This window comes from Taudactylus pleione, unplaced genomic scaffold (genome assembly GCF_031769625.1).
Source record: "Taudactylus pleione unplaced genomic scaffold, aTauple2 ptg000050l, whole genome shotgun sequence".
Taxonomy (NCBI): Eukaryota; Metazoa; Chordata; class Amphibia; order Anura; family Myobatrachidae; genus Taudactylus; species Taudactylus pleione.
Genome location: NW_028284452.1, coordinates 2,362,501 through 2,387,239, shown reverse-complemented (window position 1 = coordinate 2,387,239; position 24,739 = coordinate 2,362,501). Strand labels below are relative to the sequence as shown.

Here is a 24,739-nt window from a genome sequence, read left to right as displayed (position 1 = left end):
CAACTAATCAAAAATATGCCATATCAAAATCGTATCTACCTTAGAACTCACAAATTAACAAATTTATCTACTAACAATTGGGCTTAATTTTGCACATTCTAATGACCAAATGTATTTGATATTTTGCTAGATATAGCTTTAAAACATCAACACTTTTTCACTTTTCAAATTTAGCTTGTTTTTTTAACTGTTTAATTGTTCAAGAAATAATGGAGCCCAAATATAATCTTGCAGCAAACCAAAATATGGAAAGCTAATTTCTTATGTAAATTAAAATCAACTAATCAAAAATATGCCATATCAAAACACAATTTGTCTTGTATCTACCTTAGAACTCACAGATTAACAGTTTAATCTCCTAACAATTTATCTTAATTTTGCACCTTCTAGTGTGCCAAATGTCTTTGATATTTTGCTAGATATACAAACATTTCTTTCAATGTTGACATTGAATATGCATTTCCAAATAAATAAAAGGTAATCAGTGTGGCTGCTAAGAGTGACTGGGCTTAGGCTCAATGAATGGAAGAAAATGTGTGAAAGATAAAAAAGAGAACAGACTGGCATCCCAAATATTTTGATGCACTAATGCCTGTTCTCACTCTTAGCATCACTAGCTGCAAGATTTGGTAAAATTTGAAGAAAAAGAAAACATCAATCTGCACGTAGTCGGCAGGATTTGAACCTACGCGGGGAAACCCCAATGGATTTCTAGTCCATCGCCTTAACCACTCGGCCACAACTACCTCACATGTGCTAAAGTTTTTATTTTAATATAATTAGGAGAAGGGTTTATGTTTTGCATGGATTGCATGGTTTAGAATGTGTAAAATTACATAAATGGCCATCTAAGATAATAAAAAAAAATTGTTTCCTTCGAGCCAGAATTGAACCAGCGACCTAAGGATTGCTGTACCAAACTCCTCTACAGTCAGAAGTTTAACTTAAATTTGTTATTTTTCTATCATCTGGCAACAGCTAGTTTAGAAAGCAGTTTTCATAGATCTTCCATCTGTAGCCACATTTACATCAAGATAAGAGATACTTTAAAATATCTACACTTTTCACTTTTCAAATTTAGCTTGTTTTTTTAAGTGTTTAATTGTTCAAGAAATAATGGGGCCCAAATATAATATTGCAGCAAAACAAAATATAGAAAAAGCTACATTGCATATGTAAATTAAAATCAACTAATCAAAAATATGCCATATCAAAATCGTATCTACCTTAGAACTCACAAATTAACAGATTTATCTACTAACAATTGGGCTTAATTTTGCACATTCTAATGACCAAATGTATTTGATATTTTGCTAGATATAGCTTTAAAACTTCAACACTTTTTCACTTTTCAAATTTAGCTTGTTTTTTCAACTGTTTAATTGTTCAAGAAATAATGGAGCCCAAATATAATCTTGCAGCAAACCAAAATATGGAAAGCTAATTTCTTTATGTAAATTAAAATCAACTAATCAAAAATATGCCATATCAAAACACAATTTGTCTTGTATCTACCTTAGAACTCACAGATTAACAGATTAATCTCCTAACAATTGATCTTAATTTTGCACCTTCTAGTGTGCCAAATGTCTTTGATATTTTGCTAGATATACAAACATTTCTTTCAATGTTGACATTGAATATGCATTTCCAAATAAATAAAAGGTAATCAGTGTGGCTGCTAAGAGTGACTGGGCTTAGGCTCAATGAATGGAAGAAAATGTGTGAAAGATAAAAAAGAGAACAGACTGGCATCCCAAATATTTTGATGCACTAATTTCTGTTCTCACTCTTAGCATCACTAGCTGCAAGATTTGGTAAAATTTGAAGAAAAAGAAAACATCAATCTGCACGTAGTCAGCAGGATTTGAACCTACGCGGGGAGACCCCAATGGATTTCTAGTCCATCGCCTTAACCACTCGGCCACAACTACCTCACATGTGCTAAAGTGTTTATTTTAACATAATTAGGAGAAGGGTTTATGTTTTGCATGGATTGCATGGTTTAGAATGTGTAAAATTACATAAATGGCCATCTAAGATAATAAAAAAAAATTGTTTCCTTCGAGCCGGAATTGAACCAGGATTGCTGTACCAAACTCTTCTACAGTCCGCCGCTCTACCAGCTGAGCTATCGAAGGTTCCCTACAGAAATCATCTACACTATATCTGATGGAGTGGACATGTAAAACTTTTCACTATCTAAAACTTACCCAATAAAGTAATTAAACTAGACAAAAGTTATTTATATGTTTATTCCTGTTTTGCATAAGCATCACAAATAATCATGCTTAATGATTTGCTAAATATCACCCGAAGTTTAACTTAAATTTGTTATTTTTCTATCATCTGGCAACAGCTAGTTTAGAAAGCAGTTTTCATAGATCTTCCATCTGTAGCCACATTTACATCAAGATTAGAGATACTTTAAAATATCAACACTTTTTCACTTTTCAACTTTAGCTTGTTTTTTTAAGTGTTTAATTGTTCAAGAAATAATGGGGCCCATATATAATATTGCAGCAAAACAAAATATAGAAAAAGCTACGTTGCATATGTAAATTAAAATCAACTAATCAAAAATATGCCATATCAAAATCGTATCTACCTTAGAACTCACAAATTAACAAATTTATCTACTAACAATTGGGCTTAATTTTGCACATTCTAATGACCAAATGTATTTGATATTTTGCTAGATATAGCTTTAAAACATCAACACTTTTTCACTTTTCAAATTTAGCTTGTTTTTTTAACTGTTTAATTGTTCAAGAAATAATGGAGCCCAAATATAATCTTGCAGCAAACCAAAATATGGAAAGCTAATTTCTTTATGTAAATTAAAATCAACTAATCAAAAATATGCCATATCAAAACACAATTTGTCTTGTATCTACCTTAGAACTCACAGATTAACAGTTTAATCTCCTAACAATTTATCTTAATTTTGCACCTTCTAGTGTGCCAAATGTCTTTGATATTTTGCTAGATATACAAACATTTCTTTCAATGTTGACATTGAATATGCATTTCCAAATAAATAAAAGGTAATCAGTGTGGCTGCTAAGAGTGACTGGGCTTAGGCTCAATGAATGGAAGAAAATGTGTGAAAGATAAAAAAGAGAACAGACTGGCATCCCAAATATTTTGATGCACTAATGCCTGTTCTCACTCTTAGCATCACTAGCTGCAAGATTTGGTAAAATTTGAAGAAAAAGAAAACATCAATCTGCACGTAGTCGGCAGGATTTGAACCTACGCGGGGAGACCCCAATGGATTTCTAGTCCATCGCCTTAACCACTCGGCCACAACTACCTCACATGTGCTAAAGTTTTTATTTTAATATAATTAGGAGAAGGGTTTATGTTTTGCATGGATTGCATGGTTTAGAATGTGTAAAATTACATAAATGGCCATCTAAGATAATAAATAAAAATTGTTTCTTTCGAGCCAGAATTGAACCAGCGACCTAAGGATTGCTGTACCAAACTCCTCTACAGTCAGAAGTTTAACTTAAATTTGTTATTTTTCTATCATCTGGCAACAGCTAGTTTAGAAAGCAGTTTTCATAGATCTTCCATCTGTAGCCACATTTACATCAAGATAAGAGATACTTTAAAATATCTACACTTTTCACTTTTCAAATTTAGCTTGTTTTTTTAAGTGTTTAATTGTTCAAGAAATAATGGGGCCCAAATATAATATTGCAGCAAAACAAAATATAGAAAAAGCTACATTGCATATGTAAATTAAAATCAACTAATCAAAAATATGCCATATCAAAATCGTATCTACCTTAGAACTCACAAATTAACAGATTTATCTACTAACAATTGGGCTTAATTTTGCACATTCTAATGACCAAATGTATTTGATATTTTGCTAGATATAGCTTTAAAACTTCAACACTTTTTCACTTTTCAAATTTAGCTTGTTTTTTCAACTGTTTAATTGTTCAAGAAATAATGGAGCCCAAATATAATCTTGCAGCAAACCAAAATATGGAAAGCTAATTTCTTTATGTAAATTAAAATCAACTAATCAAAAATATGCCATATCAAAACACAATTTGTCTTGTATCTACCTTAGAACTCACAGATTAACAGATTAATCTCCTAACAATTGATCTTAATTTTGCACCTTCTAGTGTGCCAAATGTCTTTGATATTTTGCTAGATATACAAACATTTCTTTCAATGTTGACATTGAATATGCATTTCCAAATAAATAAAAGGTAATCAGTGTGGCTGCTAAGAGTGACTGGGCTTAGGCTCAATGAATGGAAGAAAATGTGTGAAAGATAAAAAAGAGAACAGACTGGCATCCCAAATATTTTGATGCACTAATGCCTGTTCTCACTCTTAGCATCACTAGCTGCAAGATTTGGTAAAATTTGAAGAAAAAGAAAACATCAATCTGCACGTAGTCAGCAGGATTTGAACCTACGCGGGGAGACCCCAATGGATTTCTAGTCCATCGCCTTAACCACTCAGCCACAACTACCTCACATGTGCTAAAGTTTTTATTTTAACATAATTAGGAGAAGGGTTTATGTTTTGCATGGATTGCATGGTTTAGAATGTGTAAAATTACATAAATGGCCATCTAAGATAATAAAAAAAAATTGTTTCCTTCGAGCCGGAATTGAACCAGGATTGCTGTACCAATCTCCTCTACAGTCCGCCGCTCTACCAGCTGAGCTATCGAAGGTTCCCTACAGAAATCATCTACACTATATCTGATGGAGTGGACATGTAAAACTTTTCACTATCTAAAACTTACCCAATAAAGTAATTAAACTAGACAAAAGTTATTTATATGTTTATTCCTGTTTTGCATAAGCATCACAAATAATCATGCTTAATGATTTGCTAAATATCACCCGAAGTTTAACTTAAATTTGTTATTTTTCTATCATCTGGCAACAGCTAGTTTAGAAAGCAGTTTTCATAGATCTTCCATCTGTAGCCACATTTACATCAAGATTAGAGATACTTTAAAATATCAACACTTTTTCACTTTTCAAATTTAGCTTGTTTTTTTAAGTGTTTAATTGTTCAAGAAATAATGGGGCCCATATATAATATTGCAGCAAAACAAAATATAGAAAAAGCTACGTTGCATATGTAAATTAAAATCAACTAATCAAAAATATGCCATATCAAAATCGTATCTACCTTAGAACTCACAAATTAACAAATTTATCTACTAACAATTGGGCTTAATTTTGCACATTCTAATGACCAAATGTATTTGATATTTTGCTAGATATAGCTTTAAAACATCAACACTTTTTCACTTTTCAAATTTAGCTTGTTTTTTTAACTGTTTAATTGTTCAAGAAATAATGGAGCCCAAATATAATCTTGCAGCAAACCAAAATATGGAAAGCTAATTTCTTTATGTAAATTAAAATCAACTAATCAAAAATATGCCATATCAAAACACAATTTGTCTTGTATCTACCTTAGAACTCACAGATTAACAGTTTAATCTCCTAACAATTTATCTTAATTTTGCACCTTCTAGTGTGCCAAATGTCTTTGATATTTTGCTAGATATACAAACATTTCTTTCAATGTTGACATTGAATATGCATTTCCAAATAAATAAAAGGTAATCAGTGTGGCTGCTAAGAGTGACTGGGCTTAGGCTCAATGAATGGAAGAAAATGTGTGAAAGATAAAAAAGAGAACAGACTGGCATCCCAAATATTTTGATGCACTAATGCCTGTTCTCACTCTTAGCATCACTAGCTGCAAGATTTGGTAAAATTTGAAGAAAAAGAAAACATCAATCTGCACGTAGTCAGCAGGATTTGAACCTACGCGGGGAGACCCCAATGGATTTCTAGTCCATCGCCTTAACCACTCAGCCACAACTACCTCACATGTGCTAAATTTTTTATTTTAACATAATTAGGAGAAGGGTTTATGTTTTGCATGGATTGCATGGTTTAGAATGTGTAAAATTACATAAATGGCCATCTAAGATAATAAAAAAAAATTGTTTCCTTCGAGCCAGAATTGAACTAGCGACCTAAGGATTGCTGTACCAAACTCCTCTACAGTCAGAAGTTTAACTTAAATTTGTTATTTTTCTATCATCTGGCAACAGCTAGTTTAGAAAGCAGTTTTCATAGATCTTCCATCTGTAGCCACATTTACATCAAGATAAGAGATACTTTAAAATATCTACACTTTTCACTTTTCAAATTTAGCTTGTTTTTTTAAGTGTTTAATTGTTCAAGAAATAATGGGGCCCAAATATAATATTGCAGCAAAACAAAATATAGAAAAAGCTACATTGCATATGTAAATTAAAATCAACTAATCAAAAATATGCCATATCAAAATCGTATCTACCTTAGAACTCACAAATTAACAGATTTATCTACTAACAATTGGGCTTAATTTTGCACATTCTAATGACCAAATGTATTTGATATTTTGCTAGATATAGCTTTAAAACTTCAACACTTTTTCACTTTTCAAATTTAGCTTGTTTTTTTAACTGTTTAATTGTTCAAGAAATAATGGAGCCCAAATATAATCTTGCAGCAAACCAAAATATGGAAAGCTAATTTCTTTATGTAAATTAAAATCAACTAATCAAAAATATGCCATATCAAAACACAATTTGTCTTGTATCTACCTTAGAACTCACAGATTAACAGTTTAATCTCCTAACAATTTATCTTAATTTTGCACCTTCTAGTGTGCCAAATGTCTTTGATATTTTGCTAGATATACAAACATTTCTTTCAATGTTGACATTGAATATGCATTTCCAAATAAATAAAAGGTAATCAGTGTGGCTGCTAAGAGTGACTGGGCTTAGGCTCAATGAATGGAAGAAAATGTGTGAAAGATAAAAAAGAGAACAGACTGGCATCCCAAATATTTTGATGCACTAATGCCTGTTCTCACTCTTAGCATCACTAGCTGCAAGATTTGGTAAAATTTTAAGAAAAAGAAAACATCAATCTGCACGTAGTCAGCAGGATTTGAACCTACGCGGGGAGACCCCAATGGATTTCTAGTCCATCGCCTTAACCACTCGGCCACAACTACCTCACATGTGCTAAAGTTTTTATCTTAACATAATTAGGAGAAGGGTTTATGTTTTGCATGGATTGCATGGTTTAGAATGTGTAAAATTACATAAATGGCCATCTAAGATAATAAAAAAAAATTGTTTCCTTCGAGCCAGAATTGAACCAGCGACCTAAGGATTGCTGTACCAAACTCCTCTACAGTCAGAAGTTTAACTTAAATTTGTTATTTTTCTATCATCTGGCAACAGCTAGTTTAGAATGCAGTTTTCATAGATCTTCCATCTGTAGCCACATTTACATCAAGATAAGAGATACTTTAAAATATCTACACTTTTCACTTTTCAAATTTAGCTTGTTTTTTTAAGTGTTTAATTGTTCAAGAAATAATGGGGCCCAAATATAATATTGCAGCAAAACAAAATATAGAAAAAGCTACATTGCATATGTAAATTAAAATCAACTAATCAAAAATATGCCATATCAAAATCGTATCTACCTTAGAACTCACAAATTAACAGATTTATCTACTAACAATTGGGCTTAATTTTGCACATTCTAATGACCAAATGTATTTGATATTTTGCTAGATATAGCTTTAAAACTTCAACACTTTTTCACTTTTCAAATTTAGCTTGTTTTTTTAACTGTTTAATTGTTCAAGAAATAATGGAGCCCAAATATAATCTTGCAGCAAACCAAAATATGGAAAGCTAATTTCTTTATGTAAATTAAAATCAACTAATCAAAAATATGCCATATCAAAACACAATTTGTCTTGTATCTACCTTAGAACTCACAGATTAACAGATTAATCTCCTAACAATTGATCTTAATTTTGCACCTTCTAGTGTGCCAAATGTCTTTGATATTTTGCTAGATATACAAACATTTCTTTCAATGTTGACATTGAATATGCATTTCCAAATAAATAAAAGGTAATCAGTGTGGCTGCTAAGAGTGACTGGGCTTAGGCTCAATGAATGGAAGAAAATGTGTGAAAGATAAAAAAGAGAACAGACTGGCATCCCAAATATTTTGATGCACTAATGCCTGTTCTCACTCTTAGCATCACTAGCTGCAAGATTTGGTAAAATTTGAAGAAAAAGAAAACATCAATCTGCACGTAGTCAGCAGGATTTGAACCTACGCGGGGAGACCCCAATGGATTTCTAGTCCATCGCCTTAACCACTCAGCCACAACTACCTCACATGTGCTAAAGTTTTTATTTTAACATAATTAGGAGAAGGGTTTATGTTTTGCATGGATTGCATGGTTTAGAATGTGTAAAATTACATAAATGGCCATCTAAGATAATAAAAAAAAATTGTTTCCTTCGAGCCAGAATTGAACCAGCGACCTAAGGATTGCTGTACCAAACTCCTCTACAGTCAGAAGTTTAACTTAAATTTGTTATTTTTCTATCATCTGGCAACAGCTAGTTTAGAAAGCAGTTTTCATAGATCTTCCATCTGTAGCCACATTTACATCAAGATAAGAGATACTTTAAAATATCTACACTTTTCACTTTTCAAATTTAGCTTGTTTTTTTAAGTGTTTAATTGTTCAAGAAATAATGGGGCCCAAATATAATATTGCAGCAAAACAAAATATAGAAAAAGCTACATTGCATATGTAAATTAAAATCAACTAATCAAAAATATGCCATATCAAAATCGTATCTACCTTAGAACTCACAAATTAACAGATTTATCTACTAACAATTGGGCTTAATTTTGCACATTCTAATGACCAAATGTATTTGATATTTTGCTAGATATAGCTTTAAAACTTCAACACTTTTTCACTTTTCAAATTTAGCTTGTTTTTTTAACTGTTTAATTGTTCAAGAAATAATGGAGCCCAAATATAATCTTGCAGCAAACCAAAATATGGAAAGCTAATTTCTTTATGTAAATTAAAATCAACTAATCAAAAATATGCCATATCAAAACACAATTTGTCTTGTATCTACCTTAGAACTCACAGATTAACAGTTTAATCTCCTAACAATTGATCTTAATTTTGCACCTTCTAGTGTGCCAAATGTCTTTGATATTTTGCTAGATATACAAACATTTCTTTCAATGTTGACATTGAATATGCATTTCCAAATAAATAAAAGGTAATCAGTGTGGCTGCTAAGAGTGACTGGGCTTAGGCTCAATGAATGGAAGAAAATGTGTGAAAGATAAAAAAGAGAACAGACTGGCATCCCAAATATTTTGATGCACTAATGCCTGTTCTCACTCTTAGCATCACTAGCTGCAAGATTTGGTAAAATTTTAAGAAAAAGAAAACGTCAATCTGCACGTAGTCGGCAGGATTTGAACCTACGCGGGGAGACCCCAATGGATTTCTAGTCCATCGCCTTAACCACTCGGCCACAACTACCTCACATGTGCTAAAGTTTTTATTTTAACATAATTAGGAGAAGGGTTTATGTTTTGCATGGATTGCATGGTTTAGAATGTGTAAAATTACATAAATGGCCATCTAAGATAATAAAAAAAAATTGTTTCCTTCGAGCCAGAATTGAACCAGCGACCTAAGGATTGCTGTACCAAACTCCTCTACAGTCAGAAGTTTAACTTAAATTTGTTATTTTTCTATCATCTGGCAACAGCTAGTTTAGAAAGCAGTTTTCATAGATCTTCCATCTGTAGCCACATTTACATCAAGATAAGAGATACTTTAAAATATCTACACTTTTCACTTTTCAAATTTAGCTTGTTTTTTTAAGTGTTTAATTGTTCAAGAAATAATGGGGCCCAAATATAATATTGCAGCAAAACAAAATATAGAAAAAGCTACATTGCATATGTAAATTAAAATCAACTAATCAAAAATATGCCATATCAAAATCGTATCTACCGTAGAACTCACAAATTAACAGATTTATCTACTAACAATTGGGCTTAATTTTGCACAGTCTAATGACCAAATGTATTTGATATTTTGCTAGATATAGCTTTAAAACTTCAACACTTTTTCACTTTTCAAATTTAGCTTGTTTTTTTAACTGTTTAATTGTTCAAGAAATAATGGAGCCCAAATATAATCTTGCAGCAAACCAAAATATGGAAAGCTAATTTCTTTATGTAAATTAAAATCAACTAATCAAAAATATGCCATATCAAAACACAATTTGTCTTGTATCTACCTTAGAACTCACAGATTAACAGATTAATCTCCTAACAATTGATCTTAATTTTGCACCTTCTAGTGTGCCAAATGTCTTTGATATTTTGCTAGATATACAAACATTTCTTTCAATGTTGACATTGAATATGCATTTCCAAATAAATAAAAGGTAATCAGTGTGGCTGCTAAGAGTGACTGGGCTTAGGCTCAATGAATGGAAGAAAATGTGTGAAAGATAAAAAAGAGAACAGACTGGCATCCCAAATATTTTGATGCACTAATGCCTGTTCTCACTCTTAGCATCACTAGCTGCAAGATTTGGTAAAATTTGAAGAAAAAGAAAACATCAATCTGCACGTAGTCGGCAGGATTTGAACCTACGCGGGGAGACCCCAATGGATTTCTAGTCCATCGCCTTAACCACTCGGCCACAACTACCTCACATGTGCTAAAGTTTTTATTTTAACATAATTAGGAGAAGGGTTTATGTTTTGCATGGATTGCATGGTTTAGAATGTGTAAAATTACATAAATGGCCATCTAAGATAATAAAAAAAAATTGTTTCCTTCGAGCCAGAATTGAACCAGCGACCTAAGGATTGCTGTACCAAACTCCTCTACAGTCAGAAGTTTAACTTAAATTTGTTATTTTTCTATCATCTGGCAACAGCTAGTTTAGAAAGCAGTTTTCATAGATCTTCCATCTGTAGCCACATTTACATCAAGATAAGAGATACTTTAAAATATCTACACTTTTCACTTTTCAAATTTAGCTTGTTTTTTTAAGTGTTTAATTGTTCAAGAAATAATGGGGCCCAAATATAATATTGCAGCAAAACAAAATATAGAAAAAGCTACATTGCATATGTAAATTAAAATCAACTAATCAAAAATATGCCATATCAAAATCGTATCTACCGTAGAACTCACAAATTAACAGATTTATCTACTAACAATTGGGCTTAATTTTGCACATTCTAATGACCAAATGTATTTGATATTTTGCTAGATATAGCTTTAAAACTTCAACACTTTTTCACTTTTCAAATTTAGCTTGTTTTTTTAACTGTTTAATTGTTCAAGAAATAATGGAGCCCAAATATAATCTTGCAGCAAACCAAAATATGGAAAGCTAATTTCTTTATGTAAATTAAAATCAACTAATCAAAAATATGCCATATCAAAACACAATTTGTCTTGTATCTACCTTAGAACTCACAGATTAACAGATTAATCTCCTAACAATTGATCTTAATTTTGCACCTTCTAGTGTGCCAAATGTCTTTGATATTTTGCTAGATATACAAACATTTCTTTCAATGTTGACATTGAATATGCATTTCCAAATAAATAAAAGGTAATCAGTGTGGCTGCTAAGAGTGACTGGGCTTAGGCTCAATGAATGGAAGAAAATGTGTGAAAGATAAAAAAGAGAACAGACTGGCATCCCAAATATTTTGATGCACTAATGCCTGTTCTCACTCTTAGCATCACTAGCTGCAAGATTTGGTAAAATTTGAAGAAAAAGAAAACATCAATCTGCACATAGTCAGCAGGATTTGAACCTACGCGGGGAGACCCCAATGGATTTCTAGTCCATCGCCTTAACCACTCAGCCACAACTACCTCACATGTGCTAAAGTTTTTATTTTAACATAATTAGGAGAAGGGTTTATGTTTTGCATGGATTGCATGGTTTAGAATGTGTAAAATTACATAAATGGCCATCTAAGATAATAAAAAAAAATTGTTTCCTTCGAGCCAGAATTGAACCAGCGACCTAAGGATTGCTGTACCAAACTCCTCTACAGTCAGAAGTTTAACTTAAATTTGTTATTTTTCTATCATCTGGCAACAGCTAGTTTAGAAAGCAGTTTTCATAGATCTTCCATCTGTAGCCACATTTACATCAAGATAAGAGATACTTTAAAATATCTACACTTTTCACTTTTCAAATTTAGCTTGTTTTTTTAAGTGTTTAATTGTTCAAGAAATAATGGGGCCCAAATATAATATTGCAGCAAAACAAAATATAGAAAAAGCTACATTGCATATGTAAATTAAAATCAACTAATCAAAAATATGCCATATCAAAATCGTATCTACCTTAGAACTCACAAATTAACAGATTTATCTACTAACAATTGGGCTTAATTTTGCACATTCTAATGACCAAATGTATTTGATATTTTGCTAGATATAGCTTTAAAACTTCAACACTTTTTCACTTTTCAAATTTAGCTTGTTTTTTTAACTGTTTAATTGTTCAAGAAATAATGGAGCCCAAATATAATCTTGCAGCAAACCAAAATATGGAAAGCTAATTTCTTTATGTAAATTAAAATCAACTAATCAAAAATATGCCATATCAAAACACAATTTGTCTTGTATCTACCTTAGAACTCACAGATTAACAGATTAATCTCCTAACAATTGATCTTAATTTTGCACCTTCTAGTGTGCCAAATGTCTTTGATATTTTGCTAGATATACAAACATTTCTTTCAATGTTGACATTGAATATGCATTTCCAAATAAATAAAAGGTAATCAGTGTGGCTGCTAAGAGTGACTGGGCTTAGGCTCAATGAATGGAAGAAAATGTGTGAAAGATAAAAAAGAGAACAGACTGGCATCCCAAATATTTTGATGCACTAATGCCTGTTCTCACTCTTAGCATCACTAGCTGCAAGATTTGGTAAAATTTGAAGAAAAAGAAAACATCAATCTGCACATAGTCAGCAGGATTTGAACCTACGCGGGGAGACCCCAATGGATTTCTAGTCCATCGCCTTAACCACTCAGCCACAACTACCTCACATGTGCTAAAGTTTTTATTTTAACATAATTAGGAGAAGGGTTTATGTTTTGCATGGATTGCATGGTTTAGAATGTGTAAAATTACATAAATGGCCATCTAAGATAATAAAAAAAAATTGTTTCCTTCGAGCCAGAATTGAACCAGCGACCTAAGGATTGCTGTACCAAACTCCTCTACAGTCAGAAGTTTAACTTAAATTTGTTATTTTTCTATCATCTGGCAACAGCTAGTTTAGAAAGCAGTTTTCATAGATCTTCCATCTGTAGCCACATTTACATCAAGATAAGAGATACTTTAAAATATCTACACTTTTCACTTTTCAAATTTAGCTTGTTTTTTTAAGTGTTTAATTGTTCAAGAAATAATGGGGCCCAAATATAATATTGCAGCAAAACAAAATATAGAAAAAGCTACATTGCATATGTAAATTAAAATCAACTAATAAAAAATATGCCATATCAAAATCGTATCTACCTTAGAACTCACAAATTAACAGATTTATCTACTAACAATTGGGCTTAATTTTGCACATTCTAATGACCAAATGTATTTGATATTTTGCTAGATATAGCTTTAAAACTTCAACACTTTTTCACTTTTCAAATTTAGCTTGTTTTTTTAACTGTTTAATTGTTCAAGAAATAATGGAGCCCAAATATAATCTTGCAGCAAACCAAAATATGGAAAGCTAATTTCTTTATGTAAATTAAAATCAACTAATCAAAAATATGCCATATCAAAACACAATTTATCTTGTATCTACCTTAGAACTCACAGATTAACAGTTTAATCTCCTAACAATTTATCTTAATTTTGCACCTTCTAGTGTGCCAAATGTCTTTGATATTTTGCTAGATATACAAACATTTCTTTCAATGTTGACATTGAATATGCATTTCCAAATAAATAAAAGGTAATCAGTGTGGCTGCTAAGAGTGACTGGGCTTAGGCTCAATGAATGGAAGAAAATGTGTGAAAGATAAAAAAGAGAACAGACTGGCATCCCAAATATTTTGATGCACTAATGCCTGTTCTCACTCTTAGCATCACTAGCTGCAAGATTTGGTAAAATTTGAAGAAAAAGAAAACATCAATCTGCACGTAGTCGGCAGGATTTGAACCTACGCGGGGAGACCCCAATGGATTTCTAGTCCATCGCCTTAACCACTCGGCCACAACTACCTCACATGTGCTAAAGTTTTTATCTTAACATAATTAGGAGAAGGGTTTATGTTTTGCATGGATTGCATGGTTTAGAATGTGTAAAATTACATAAATGGCCATCTAAGATAATAAAAAAAAATTGTTTCCTTCGAGCCAGAATTGAACCAGCGACCTAAGGATTGCTGTACCAAACTCCTCTACAGTCAGAAGTTTAACTTTAATTTGTTATTTTTCTATCATCTGGCAACAGCTAGTTTAGAAAGCAGTTTTCATAGATCTTCCATCTGTAGCCACATTTACATCAAGATAAGAGATACTTTAAAATATCTACACTTTTCACTTTTCAAATTTAGCTTGTTTTTTTAAGTGTTTAATTGTTCAAGAAATAATGGGGCCCAAATATAATATTGCAGCAAAACAAAATATAGAAAAAGCTACATTGCATATGTAAATTAAAATCAACTAATCAAAAATATGCCATATCAAAATCGTATCTACCTTAGAACTCACAAATTAACAGATTTATCTACTAACAATTGGGCTTAATTTTGCACATTCTAATGACCAAATGTATTTGATATTTTGCTAGATATAGCTTTAAAACTTCAACACTTTTTCACTTTTCAAATTTAGCTTGTTTTTTTAACTGTTTAATTGTTCAAGAAATAATGGAGCCCAAATATAATCTTGCAGCAAACCAAAATATGGAAAGCTAATTTCTTTATGTAAATTAAAATCAACTAATCAAAAATATGCCATATCAAAACACAATTTGTCTTGTATCTACCTTAGAACTCACAGATTAACAGATTAATCTCCTAACAATTGATCTTAATTTTGCACCTTCTAGTGTGCCAAATGTCTTTGATATTTTGCTAGATATACAAACATTTCTTTCAATGTTGACATTGAATATGCATTTCCAAATAAATAAAAGGTAATCAGTGTGGCTGCTAAGAGTGACTGGGCTTAGGCTCAATGAATGGAAGAAAATGTGTGAAAGATAAAAAAGAGAACAGACTGGCATCCCAAATATTTTGATGCACTAATGCCTGTTCTCACTCTTAGCATCACTAGCTGCAAGATTTGGTAAAATTTGAAGAAAAAGAAAACATCAATCTGCACGTAGTCGGCAGGATTTGAACCTACGCGGGGAGACCCCAATGGATTTCTAGTCCATCGCCTTAACCACTCGGCCACAACTACCTCACATGTGCTAAAGTTTTTATCTTAACATAATTAGGAGAAGGGTTTATGTTTTGCATGGATTGCATGGTTTAGAATGTGTAAAATTACATAAATGGCCATCTAAGATAATAAAAAAAAATTGTTTCCTTCGAGCCAGAATTGAACCAGCGACCTAAGGATTGCTGTACCAAACTCCTCTACAGTCAGAAGTTTAACTTTAATTTGTTATTTTTCTATCATCTGGCAACAGCTAGTTTAGAAAGCAGTTTTCATAGATCTTCCATCTGTAGCCACATTTACATCAAGATAAGAGATACTTTAAAATATCTACACTTTTCACTTTTCAAATTTAGCTTGTTTTTTTAAGTGTTTAATTGTTCAAGAAATAATGGGGCCCAAATATAATATTGCAGCAAAACAAAATATAGAAAAAGCTACATTGCATATGTAAATTAAAATCAACTAATCAAAAATATGCCATATCAAAATCGTATCTACCGTAGAACTCACAAATTAACAGATTTATCTACTAACAATTGGGCTTAATTTTGCACATTCTAATGACCAAATGTATTTGATATTTTGCTAGATATAGCTTTAAAACTTCAACACTTTTTCACTTTTCAAATTTAGCTTGTTTTTTTAACTGTTTAATTGTTCAAGAAATAATGGAGCCCAAATATAATCTTGCAGCAAACCAAAATATGGAAAGCTAATTTCTTTATGTAAATTAAAATCAACTAATCAAAAATATGCCATATCAAAACACAATTTGTCTTGTATCTACCTTAGAACTCACAGATTAACAGATTAATCTCCTAACAATTGATCTTAATTTTGCACCTTCTAGTGTGCCAAATGTCTTTGATATTTTGCTAGATATACAAACATTTCTTTCAATGTTGACATTGAATATGCATTTCCAAATAAATAAAAGGTAATCAGTGTGGCTGCTAAGAGTGACTGGGCTTAGGCTCAATGAATGGAAGAAAATGTGTGAAAGATAAAAAAGAGAACAGACTGGCATCCCAAATATTTTGATGCACTAATGCCTGTTCTCACTCTTAGCATCACTAGCTGCAAGATTTGGTAAAATTTGAAGAAAAAGAAAACATCAATCTGCACGTAGTCGGCAGGATTTGAACCTACGCGGGGAGACCCCAATGGATTTCTAGTCCATCGCCTTAACCACTCGGCCACAACTACCTCACATGTGCTAAAGTTTTTATCTTAACATAATTAGGAGAAGGGTTTATGTTTTGCATGGATTGCATGGTTTAGAATGTGTAAAATTACATAAATGGCCATCTAAGATAATAAAAAAAAATTGTTTCCTTCGAGCCAGAATTGAACCAGCGACCTAAGGATTGCTGTACCAAACTCCTCTACAGTCAGAAGTTTAACTTTAATTTGTTATTTTTCTATCATCTGGCAACAGCTAGTTTAGAAAGCAGTTTTCATAGATCTTCCATCTGTAGCCACATTTACATCAAGATAAGAGATACTTTAAAATATCTACACTTTTCACTTTTCAAATTTAGCTTGTTTTTTTAAGTGTTTAATTGTTCAAGAAATAATGGGGCCCAAATATAATATTGCAGCAAAACAAAATATAGAAAAAGCTACATTGCATATGTAAATTAAAATCAACTAATAAAAAATATGCCATATCAAAATCGTATCTACCTTAGAACTCACAAATTAACAGATTTATCTACTAACAATTGGGCTTAATTTTGCACATTCTAATGACCAAATGTATTTGATATTTTGCTAGATATAGCTTTAAAACTTCAACACTTTTTCACTTTTCAAATTTAGCTTGTTTTTTTAACTGTTTAATTGTTCAAGAAATAATGGAGCCCAAATATAATCTTGCAGCAAACCAAAATATGGAAAGCTAATTTCTTTATGTAAATTAAAATCAACTAATCAAAAATATGCCATATCAAAACACAATTTGTCTTGTATCTACCTTAGAACTCACAGATTAACAGTTTAATCTCCTAACAATTTATCTTAATTTTGCACCTTCTAGTGTGCCAAATGTCTTTGATATTTTGCTAGATATACAAACATTTCTTTCAATGTTGACATTGAATATGCATTTCCAAATAAATAAAAGGTAATCAGTGTGGCTGCTAAGAGTGACTGGGCTTAGGCTCAATGAATGGAAGAAAATGTGTGAAAGATAAAAAAGAGAACAGACTGGCATCCCAAATATTTTGATGCACTAATGCCTGTTCTCACTCTTAGCATCACTAGCTGCAAGATTTGGTAAAATTTGAAGAAAAAGAAAACATCAATCTGCACGTAGTCGGCAGGATTTGAACCTACGCGGGGAGACCCCAATGGATTTCTAGTCCATCGCCTTAACCACTCGGCCACAACTACCTCACATGTGCTAAAGTTTTTATCTTAACATAATTAGGAGAAGGGTTTATGTTTTGCATGGATTGCATGGTTTAGAATGTGTAAAATTACATAAATGGCCATCTAAGATAATAAAAAAAAATTGTTTCCTTCGAGCCAGAATTGAACCAGCGACCTAAGGATTGCTGTACCAAACTCCTCTACAGTCAGAAGTTTAACTTTAATTTGTTATTTTTCTATCATCTGGCAACAGCTAGTTTAGAAAGCAGTTTTCATAGATCTTCCATCTGTAGCCACATTCACATCAAGATTAGAGATACTTTAAAATATCAACACTTTTTCACTTTTCAAATTTAGCTTGTTTTTTTAAGTGTTTAATTGTTCAAGAAATAATGGGGCCCAAATATAATATTGCAGCAAAACAAAATATAGAAAAAGCTACATTGCATATGTAAATTAAAATCAACTAATCAAAAATATGCCATATCAAAATCGTATCTACCTTAGAACTCACAAATTAACAGATTTATCTACTAACAATTGGGCTTAATTTTGCACATTCTAATGACCAAATGTATTTGATATTTTGCTAGATATAGCTTTAAAACTTCAACACTTTTTCACTTTTCAAATTTAGCTTGTTTTTTTAACTGTTTAATTGTTCAAGAAATAATGGAGCCCAAATATAATCTTGCAGCAAACCAAAATATGGAAAGCTAATTTCTTTATGTAAATTAAAATCAACTAATCAAAAATATGCCATATCAAAACACAATTTGTCTTGTATCTACCTTAGAACTCACAGATTAACAGATTAATCTCCTAACAATTGATCTTAATTTTGCACCTTCTAGTGTGCCAAATGTCTTTGATATTTTGCTAGATATACAAACATTTCTTTCAATGTTGACATTGAATATGCATTTCCAAATAAATAAAAGGTAATCAGTGTGGCTGCTAAGAGTGACTGGGCTTAGGCTCAATGAATGGAAGAAAATGTGTGAAAGATAAAAAAGAGAACAGACTGGCATCCCAAATATTTTGATGCACTAATGCCTGTTCTCACTCTTAGCATCACTAGCTGCAAGATTTGGTAAAATTTGAAGAAAAAGAAAACATCAATCTGCACATAGTCAGCAGGATTTGAACCTACGCGGGGAGACCCCAATGGATTTCTAGTCCATCGCCTTAACCACTCAGCCACAACTACCTCACATGTGCTAAAGTTTTTATTTTAACATAATTAGGAGAAGGGTTTATGTTTTGCATGGATTGCATGGTTTAGAATGTGTAAAATTACATAAATGGCCATCTAAGATAATAAAAAAAAATTGTTTCCTTCGAGCCAGAATTGAACCAGCGACCTAAGGATTGCTGTACCAAACTCCTCTACAGTCAGAAGTTTAACTTAAATTTGTTATTTTTCTATCATCTGGCAACAGCTAGTTTAGAAAGCAGTTTTCATAGATCTTCCATCTGTAGCCACATTTACATCAAGATAAGAGATACTTTAAAATATCTACACTTTTCACTTTTCAAATTTAGCTTGTTTTTTTAAGTGTTTAATTGTTCAAGAAATAATGGGGCCCAAATATAATATTGCAGCAAAACAAAATATAGAAAAAGCTACATTGCATATGTAAATTAAAATCAACTAATAAAAAATATGCCATATCAAAATCGTATCTACCTTAGAACTCACAAATTAACAGATTTATCTACTAACAATTGGGCTTAATTTTGCACATTCTAATGACCAAATGTATTTGATATTTTGCTAGATATAGCTTTAAAACTTCAACACTTTTTCACTTTTCAAATTTAGCTTGTTTTTTTAACTGTTTAATTGTTCAAGAAATAATGGAGCCCAAATATAATCTTGCAGCAAACCAAAATATGGAAAGCTAATTTCTTTATGTAAATTAAAATCAACTAATCAAAAATATGCCATATCAAAACACAATTTATCTTGTATCTACCTTAGAACTCACAGATTAACAGTTTAATCTCCTAACAATTTATCTTAATTTTGCACCTTCTAGTGTGCCAAATGTCTTTGATATTTTGCTAGATATACAAACATTTCTTTCAATGTTGACATTGAATATGCATTTCCAAATAAATAAAAGGTAATCAGTGTGGCTGCTAAGAGTGACTGGGCTTAGGCTCAATGAATGGAAGAAAATGTGTGAAAGATAAAAAAGAGAACAGACTGGCATCCCAAATATTTTGATGCACTAATGCCTGTTCTCACTCTTAGCATCACTAGCTGCAAGATTTGGTAAAATTTGAAGAAAAAGAAAACATCAATCTGCACGTAGTCGGCAGGATTTGAACCTACGCGGGGAGACCCCAATGGATTTCTAGTCCATCGCCTTAACCACTCGGCCACAACTACCTCACATGTGCTAAAGTTTTTATCTTAACATAATTAGGAGAAGGGTTTATGTTTTGCATGGATTGCATGGTTTAGAATGTGTAAAATTACATAAATGGCCATCTAAGATAATAAAAAAAAATTGTTTCCTTCGAGCCAGAATTGAACCAGCGACCTAAGGATTGCTGTACCAAACTCCTCTACAGTCAGAAGTTTAACTTTAATTTGTTATTTTTCTATCATCTGGCAACAGCTAGTTTAGAAAGCAGTTTTCATAGATCTTCCATCTGTAGCCACATTTACATCAAGATAAGAGATACTTTAAAATATCTACACTTTTCACTTTTCAAATTTAGCTTGTTTTTTTAAGTGTTTAATTGTTCAAGAAATAATGGGGCCCAAATATAATATTGCAGCAAAACAAAATATAGAAAAAGCTACATTGCATATGTAAATTAAAATCAACTAATAAAAAATATGCCATATCAAAATCGTATCTACCTTAGAACTCACAAATTAACAGATTTATCTACTAACAATTGGGCTTAATTTTGCACATTCTAATGACCAAATGTATTTGATATTTTGCTAGATATAGCTTTAAAACTTCAACACTTTTTCACTTTTCAAATTTAGCTTGTTTTTTTAACTGTTTAATTGTTCAAGAAATAATGGAGCCCAAATATAATCTTGCAGCAAACCAAAATATGGAAAGCTAATTTCTTTATGTAAATTAAAATCAACTAATCAAAAATATGCCATATCAAAACACAATTTGTCTTGTATCTACCTTAGAACTCACAGATTAACAGTTTAATCTCCTAACAATTTATCTTAATTTTGCACCTTCTAGTGTGCCAAATGTCTTTGATATTTTGCTAGATATACAAACATTTCTTTCAATGTTGACATTGAATATGCATTTCCAAATAAATAAAAGGTAATCAGTGTGGCTGCTAAGAGTGACTGGGCTTAGGCTCAATGAATGGAAGAAAATGTGTGAAAGATAAAAAAGAGAACAGACTGGCATCCCAAATATTTTGATGCACTAATGCCTGTTCTCACTCTTAGCATCACTAGCTGCAAGATTTGGTAAAATTTGAAGAAAAAGAAAACATCAATCTGCACGTAGTCGGCAGGATTTGAACCTACGCGGGGAGACCCCAATGGATTTCTAGTCCATCGCCTTAACCACTCGGCCACAACTACCTCACATGTGCTAAAGTTTTTATCTTAACATAATTAGGAGAAGGGTTTATGTTTTGCATGGATTGCATGGTTTAGAATGTGTAAAATTACATAAATGGCCATCTAAGATAATAAAAAAAAATTGTTTCCTTCGAGCCAGAATTGAACCAGCGACCTAAGGATTGCTGTACCAAACTCCTCTACAGTCAGAAGTTTAACTTTAATTTGTTATTTTTCTATCATCTGGCAACAGCTAGTTTAGAAAGCAGTTTTCATAGATCTTCCATCTGTAGCCACATTTACATCAAGATAAGAGATACTTTAAAATATCTACACTTTTCACTTTTCAAATTTAGCTTGTTTTTTTAAGTGTTTAATTGTTCAAGAAATAATGGGGCCCAAATATAATATTGCAGCAAAACAAAATATAGAAAAAGCTACATTGCATATGTAAATTAAAATCAACTAATCAAAAATATGCCATATCAAAATCGTATCTACCGTAGAACTCACAAATTAACAGATTTATCTACTAACAATTGGGCTTAATTTTGCACATTCTAATGACCAAATGTATTTGATATTTTGCTAGATATAGCTTTAAAACTTCAACACTTTTTCACTTTTCAAATTTAGCTTGTTTTTTTAACTGTTTAATTGTTCAAGAAATAATGGAGCCCAAATATAATCTTGCAGCAAACCAAAATATGGAAAGCTAATTTCTTTATGTAAATTAAAATCAACTAATCAAAAATATGCCATATCAAAACACAATTTGTCTTGTATCTACCTTAGAACTCACAGATTAACAGATTAATCTCCTAACAATTGATCTTAATTTTGCACCTTCTAGTGTGCCAAATGTCTTTGATATTTTGCTAGATATACAAACATTTCTTTCAATGTTGACATTGAATATGCATTTCCAAATAAATAAAAGGTAATCAGTGTGGCTGCTAAGAGTGACTGGGCTTAGGCTCAATGAATGGAAGAAAATGTGTGAAAGATAAAAAAGAGAACAGACTGGCATCCCAAATATTTTGATGCACTAATGCCTGTTCTCACTCTTAGCATCACTAGCTGCAAGATTTGGTAAAATTTGAAGAAAAAGAAAACATCAATCTGCACGTAGTCGGCAGGATTTGAACCTACGCGGGGAGACCCCAATGGATTTCTAGTCCATCGCCTTAACCACTCGGCCACAACTACCTCACATGTGCTAAAGTTTTTATCTTAACATAATTAGGAGAAGGGTTTATGTTTTGCATGGATTGCATGGTTTAGAATGTGTAAAATTACATAAATGGCCATCTAAGCTAATAAAAAAAAATTGTTTCCTTCGAGCCAGAATTGAACCAGCGACCTAAGGATTGCTGTACCAAACTCCTCTACAGTCAGAAGTTTAACTTTAATTTGTTATTTTTCTATCATCTGGCAACAGCTAGTTTAGAAAGCAGTTTTCATAGATCTTCCATCTGTAGCCACATTTACATCAAGATAAGAGATACTTTAAAATATCTACACTTTTCACTTTTCAAATTTAGCTTGTTTTTTTAAGTGTTTAATTGTTCAAGAAATAATGGGGCCCAAATATAATATTGCAGCAAAACAAAATATAGAAAAAGCTACATTGCATATGTAAATTAAAATCAACTAATAAAAAATATGCCATATCAAAATCGTATCTACCTTAGAACTCACAAATTAACAGATTTATCTACTAACAATTGGGCTTAATTTTGCACATTCTAATGACCAAATGTATTTGATATTTTGCTAGATATAGCTTTAAAACTTCAACACTTTTTCACTTTTCAAATTTAGCTTGTTTTTTTAACTGTTTAATTGTTCAAGAAATAATGGAGCCCAAATATAATCTTGCAGCAAACCAAAATATGGAAAGCTAATTTCTTTATGTAAATTAAAATCAACTAATCAAAAATATGCCATATCAAAACACAATTTGTCTTGTATCTACCTTAGAACTCACAGATTAACAGTTTAATCTCCTAACAATTTATCTTAATTTTGCACCTTCTAGTGTGCCAAATGTCTTTGATATTTTGCTAGATATACAAACATTTCTTTCAATGTTGACATTGAATATGCATTTCCAAATAAATAAAAGGTAATCAGTGTGGCTGCTAAGAGTGACTGGGCTTAGGCTCAATGAATGGAAGAAAATGTGTGAAAGATAAAAAAGAGAACAGACTGGCATCCCAAATATTTTGATGCACTAATGCCTGTTCTCACTCTTAGCATCACTAGCTGCAAGATTTGGTAAAATTTGAAGAAAAAGAAAACATCAATCTGCACGTAGTCGGCAGGATTTGAACCTACGCGGGGAGACCCCAATGGATTTCTAGTCCATCGCCTTAACCACTTGGCCACAACTACCTCACATGTGCTAAAGTTTTTATCTTAACATAATTAGGAGAAGGGTTTATGTTTTGCATGGATTGCATGGTTTAGAATGTGTAAAATTACATAAATGGCCATCTAAGATAATAAAAAAAAATTGTTTCCTTCGAGCCAGAATTGAACCAGCGACCTAAGGATTGCTGTACCAAACTCCTCTACAGTCAGAAGTTTAACTTTAATTTGTTATTTTTCTATCATCTGGCAACAGCTAGTTTAGAAAGCAGTTTTCATAGATCTTCCATCTGTAGCCACATTTACATCAAGATAAGAGATACTTTAAAATATCTACACTTTTCACTTTTCAAATTTAGCTTGTTTTTTTAAGTGTTTAATTGTTCAAGAAATAATGGGGCCCAAATATAATATTGCAGCAAAACAAAATATAGAAAAAGCTACATTGCATATGTAAATTAAAATCAACTAATCAAAAATATGCCATATCAAAATCGTATCTACCGTAGAACTCACAAATTAACAGATTTATCTACTAACAATTGGGCTTAATTTTGCACATTCTAATGACCAAATGTATTTGATATTTTGCTAGATATAGCTTTAAAACTTCAACACTTTTTCACTTTTCAAATTTAGCTTGTTTTTTTAACTGTTTAATTGTTCAAGAAATAATGGAGCCCAAATATAATCTTGCAGCAAACCAAAATATGGAAAGCTAATTTCTTTATGTAAATTAAAATCAACTAATCAAAAATATGCCATATCAAAACACAATTTGTCTTGTATCTACCTTAGAACTCACAGATTAACAGTTTAATCTCCTAACAATTTATCTTAATTTTGCACCTTCTAGTGTGCCAAATGTCTTTGATATTTTGCTAGATATACAAACATTTCTTTCAATGTTGACATTGAATATGCATTTCCAAATAAATAAAAGGTAATCAGTGTGGCTGCTAAGAGTGACTGGGCTTAGGCTCAATGAATGGAAGAAAATGTGTGAAAGATAAAAAAGAGAACAGACTGGCATCCCAAATATTTTGATGCACTAAT

General features: G+C 31.7%; 20 non-coding genes across 20 annotated transcripts; all 20 read right to left on the bottom strand.

The window, feature by feature from the left end:
* Nucleotides 1–664: 664 nt before the first annotated feature.
* TRNAS-AGA (transfer RNA serine (anticodon AGA)) lies at nt 665–746 on the bottom strand. The gene has a single exon. It is a non-coding gene; the product is annotated as a tRNA-Ser (tRNA).
* Nucleotides 747–1,852: 1,106 nt separating this feature from the next.
* Nucleotides 1,853–1,934, bottom strand: TRNAS-AGA (transfer RNA serine (anticodon AGA)). Its single transcript has one exon. It is a non-coding gene; the product is annotated as a tRNA-Ser (tRNA).
* A 1,300-nt stretch (nt 1,935–3,234) lies between these two features.
* Nucleotides 3,235–3,316, bottom strand: TRNAS-AGA (transfer RNA serine (anticodon AGA)). The gene has a single exon. It is a non-coding gene; the product is annotated as a tRNA-Ser (tRNA).
* Nucleotides 3,317–4,422: 1,106 nt separating this feature from the next.
* Nucleotides 4,423–4,504, bottom strand: TRNAS-AGA (transfer RNA serine (anticodon AGA)). The gene has a single exon. It is a non-coding gene; the product is annotated as a tRNA-Ser (tRNA).
* Nucleotides 4,505–5,804: 1,300 nt separating this feature from the next.
* On the bottom strand, nt 5,805–5,886 carry TRNAS-AGA (transfer RNA serine (anticodon AGA)). Its single transcript has one exon. It is a non-coding gene; the product is annotated as a tRNA-Ser (tRNA).
* A 1,106-nt stretch (nt 5,887–6,992) lies between these two features.
* Nucleotides 6,993–7,074, bottom strand: TRNAS-AGA (transfer RNA serine (anticodon AGA)). Its single transcript has one exon. It is a non-coding gene; the product is annotated as a tRNA-Ser (tRNA).
* Nucleotides 7,075–8,180: 1,106 nt separating this feature from the next.
* On the bottom strand, nt 8,181–8,262 carry TRNAS-AGA (transfer RNA serine (anticodon AGA)). Its single transcript has one exon. It is a non-coding gene; the product is annotated as a tRNA-Ser (tRNA).
* A 1,106-nt stretch (nt 8,263–9,368) lies between these two features.
* On the bottom strand, nt 9,369–9,450 carry TRNAS-AGA (transfer RNA serine (anticodon AGA)). Its single transcript has one exon. It is a non-coding gene; the product is annotated as a tRNA-Ser (tRNA).
* A 1,106-nt stretch (nt 9,451–10,556) lies between these two features.
* Nucleotides 10,557–10,638, bottom strand: TRNAS-AGA (transfer RNA serine (anticodon AGA)). Its single transcript has one exon. It is a non-coding gene; the product is annotated as a tRNA-Ser (tRNA).
* Nucleotides 10,639–11,744: 1,106 nt separating this feature from the next.
* TRNAS-AGA (transfer RNA serine (anticodon AGA)) lies at nt 11,745–11,826 on the bottom strand. Its single transcript has one exon. It is a non-coding gene; the product is annotated as a tRNA-Ser (tRNA).
* A 1,106-nt stretch (nt 11,827–12,932) lies between these two features.
* TRNAS-AGA (transfer RNA serine (anticodon AGA)) lies at nt 12,933–13,014 on the bottom strand. Its single transcript has one exon. It is a non-coding gene; the product is annotated as a tRNA-Ser (tRNA).
* Nucleotides 13,015–14,120: 1,106 nt separating this feature from the next.
* On the bottom strand, nt 14,121–14,202 carry TRNAS-AGA (transfer RNA serine (anticodon AGA)). Its single transcript has one exon. It is a non-coding gene; the product is annotated as a tRNA-Ser (tRNA).
* Nucleotides 14,203–15,308: 1,106 nt separating this feature from the next.
* TRNAS-AGA (transfer RNA serine (anticodon AGA)) lies at nt 15,309–15,390 on the bottom strand. The gene has a single exon. It is a non-coding gene; the product is annotated as a tRNA-Ser (tRNA).
* Nucleotides 15,391–16,496: 1,106 nt separating this feature from the next.
* Nucleotides 16,497–16,578, bottom strand: TRNAS-AGA (transfer RNA serine (anticodon AGA)). Its single transcript has one exon. It is a non-coding gene; the product is annotated as a tRNA-Ser (tRNA).
* Nucleotides 16,579–17,684: 1,106 nt separating this feature from the next.
* TRNAS-AGA (transfer RNA serine (anticodon AGA)) lies at nt 17,685–17,766 on the bottom strand. Its single transcript has one exon. It is a non-coding gene; the product is annotated as a tRNA-Ser (tRNA).
* A 1,107-nt stretch (nt 17,767–18,873) lies between these two features.
* TRNAS-AGA (transfer RNA serine (anticodon AGA)) lies at nt 18,874–18,955 on the bottom strand. The gene has a single exon. It is a non-coding gene; the product is annotated as a tRNA-Ser (tRNA).
* Nucleotides 18,956–20,061: 1,106 nt separating this feature from the next.
* On the bottom strand, nt 20,062–20,143 carry TRNAS-AGA (transfer RNA serine (anticodon AGA)). The gene has a single exon. It is a non-coding gene; the product is annotated as a tRNA-Ser (tRNA).
* A 1,106-nt stretch (nt 20,144–21,249) lies between these two features.
* Nucleotides 21,250–21,331, bottom strand: TRNAS-AGA (transfer RNA serine (anticodon AGA)). Its single transcript has one exon. It is a non-coding gene; the product is annotated as a tRNA-Ser (tRNA).
* Nucleotides 21,332–22,437: 1,106 nt separating this feature from the next.
* Nucleotides 22,438–22,519, bottom strand: TRNAS-AGA (transfer RNA serine (anticodon AGA)). Its single transcript has one exon. It is a non-coding gene; the product is annotated as a tRNA-Ser (tRNA).
* A 1,106-nt stretch (nt 22,520–23,625) lies between these two features.
* On the bottom strand, nt 23,626–23,707 carry TRNAS-AGA (transfer RNA serine (anticodon AGA)). The gene has a single exon. It is a non-coding gene; the product is annotated as a tRNA-Ser (tRNA).
* Between the last annotated feature and the right edge of the window lie 1,032 nt (nt 23,708–24,739).